Source organism: Nannobrachium achirus (genome assembly GCF_963921795.1).
Source record: "Nannobrachium achirus genome assembly, chromosome: 4".
Lineage (NCBI taxonomy): Eukaryota > Metazoa > Chordata > Actinopteri > Myctophiformes > Myctophidae > Nannobrachium > Nannobrachium achirus.
Window position 1 is genome coordinate 31,885,793 of NC_137813.1, and position 2,500 is coordinate 31,888,292.

General features: G+C 47.2%; 1 protein-coding gene across 1 annotated transcript in view; it reads left to right on the forward strand.

The window, feature by feature from the left end:
- Positions 1-2,500, forward strand: part of gng13b (guanine nucleotide binding protein (G protein), gamma 13b) — a gene marked incomplete at both ends in the record, with an annotated part of 4,373 nt that overhangs the window by 1,744 nt on the left and 129 nt on the right. The gene's annotated exons all lie outside the window — the stretch shown is intronic.

The window sequence follows — 2,500 nt, forward strand, 5'->3', positions numbered from 1 at the left end:
GCCACCTCAGGACACACCTCCCTCTGAGAGGTTCAGAGAGAGGGGTGTGTGCGTGCATGCATGCGTGCGTGTGTCCGTGTATGCTAGAGCAAACCCACCTGTGTGTATGTATGCGCTATATGCATGAGCATGTGCGTGTGTGCGTGCCGTGCATGCGTGTGTGTAGGCCACATTTCCTTGTACGGTATATCTGTGTTGCTGCCCTGTGCTGCTGCCCTGTGCGTGTGCGCAAGCTCGTCTTTAAGTGTGTTTGCGTGCGTGCGTGCATGCGTCTGTGTGTGTGTGTGTGTGGTGTGGTTCCCTCTGGTCCAATTGGCCAGGTTCCAGACAGGGTCAATTGAGTGTGACAGGAGCAACCGGAGGACAGCAGACACTAGCGGTCTGCTCGTGCATGCCGCCCTGGTGGTCAGGCAATGCCCAACCCCCACAGACACTGACCTAACATAATCCGGATGTGTCTATGCCATTGTGTGTATGGGTAGACAGAGGATGTGTCTATGCCATTGTGTTTATGGGTAGAGGATGTGTCTATGCCATTGTGTGTATGGGTAGAGGATGTGTCTATGCCATTGTGTGTATGGGTTGAGGATGTGTCTATGCCATTGTGTGTATGCCTGGGTAGAGGAGAGAGCGTTTGCTTTGATTCACGTTGATTCCGTCCACCACGGCTTGCCAACTGGGACCGTGCTCTCTCTCATCGATGCTCTAGCCATCGGCTGCTCTGTGCCGGCACTCGCTTGGTCACGCCTCAAGAGCTTCAAGGTCCTGCTGTTGGTGTACCTGCATTGTTTTCGATTGATTTAAACATTATTTGTAAAACCTTGCACACACGCAGGACGTGCCCACTCCCCCAAATCAAGTGTCTTGGCGACTGGTTTGGGAATGGGCATAGCCTACTAGGAATACGGATGGCGGGGACTCAAATCCAAAGAGTTGCTTGCATCGCATACTCACCTCTTTCTCTGTATGCTTCTCTTTCTGCAGTCTCTCTCAGTACAGATTCAGAGGGGATGAGTAGTTGTTACGGTCTTCTGTGTCTGGAACGGCATGTACCCCCCACTGGGCCTGGAGCAGAACCTGACCTTTTCTCCTTTTCGTGTCTTTATTGGCAAAGACAGGACAGCACGTTATCACACTAGAGGTTGGGGCAGCGGCCCTCACACCGAGGTCGCACTGCCATCATAGTGTTCCTCGCATTTACCATCCTCCACTCCACACAGCAGACAGTGGTCTACATTACAAAGCTCAAATGTGTCCCTCTACGCTCAGTTGGTAAAAATCAATAAAACAGGGGATTCAATGACATGTGGCCACTGCAAAAAAACAATGACATCATGGAAATCCTGCATGTCCAGCCTGATTTATACTTACCTGTACTTTACTGTAGTTGCCTGCTGCGGTGTCACTCGCTGAACATAGCAGATCTACAAGCTCACGCTGCTGTGACACGTTGTGAGAGCTTGTACTGTAGGTTGTCTTTTTTTTGTTGCGCGAATCTGAATCAGGCATGAGATTGTCCCTGTCAGTTAATGTAACTGACACAGTATCTGAGGCTACTACTGTTACAATCGTAAAGGTGGAAATAGATAGACCTTTATTGACCCCCGGCGGGAATTCGATCATATTCAGTAGTATCATGTTAGTGTGCCATTATGCAGTTTAATGTTAGTGTACAATATAGTCATGCATGGCCTACTGCAGCGGTTCCCAAACCTTTCAGGTCGAGACCCAAAAGAGAGATTAGACGTTTGCCCGGGACCCAAAACTAGTGAGAATAGCTGATCTACAAGCGGGGTCAGCAGCCAAATCAATTTGGGGGTCCTTTTCATGAAAAGGTTTCAGAACTTCTGCTGTAGCCGACAGGCTGCAGGGACACACACGACACGACCCACACTTAAAGCTCTCTGAAACTTCAAACACTTTTCTCTTCAGACCTCTTGGTCGCGCTCCCTATCACAGTCCCTCCATGAGCTATCTGACTGTCGCAGCAGGCATTACATTGAGAATTACTATGACTTCCAACTGCTATCTCTCTCTCCTCCCTCTCTCCTCTCTCTCTCTCTCCCTCATACTGTACTCATTCTTATTCGCTCCTTTCATTCTCCAGTGTGGTGAAATGGATAACGTTTATTTTTTCATTATCATTCACTTATCCTTATTGTGGGTCTCTCACCCCCACCAATCTCTTTCAATATGGTAAATTAATTGCCTTGCATTTATATAGCACATTTTGTAATCTTCTAACCACCCAAAAACAAACAAACAAACAAACAAACAAAAAACAGCTATTTACTTGTATTTATTTATGAGTTTATTCAGTTTACTGCCTTCTATCACACGTATCTCTATCATCACTAACTTCCACTGAGCATGTAAAACCAATATGTTTTTTTTTCTTCTGACAATTGTTCTCTCTCTCTCTGTCCTTTTCTCCTTGTCTCTCTGTATTCTTCTGTCTGTCTGTCTGTCTGTCTGTCTGTCTGTCTGTCTGTCTGTCTGT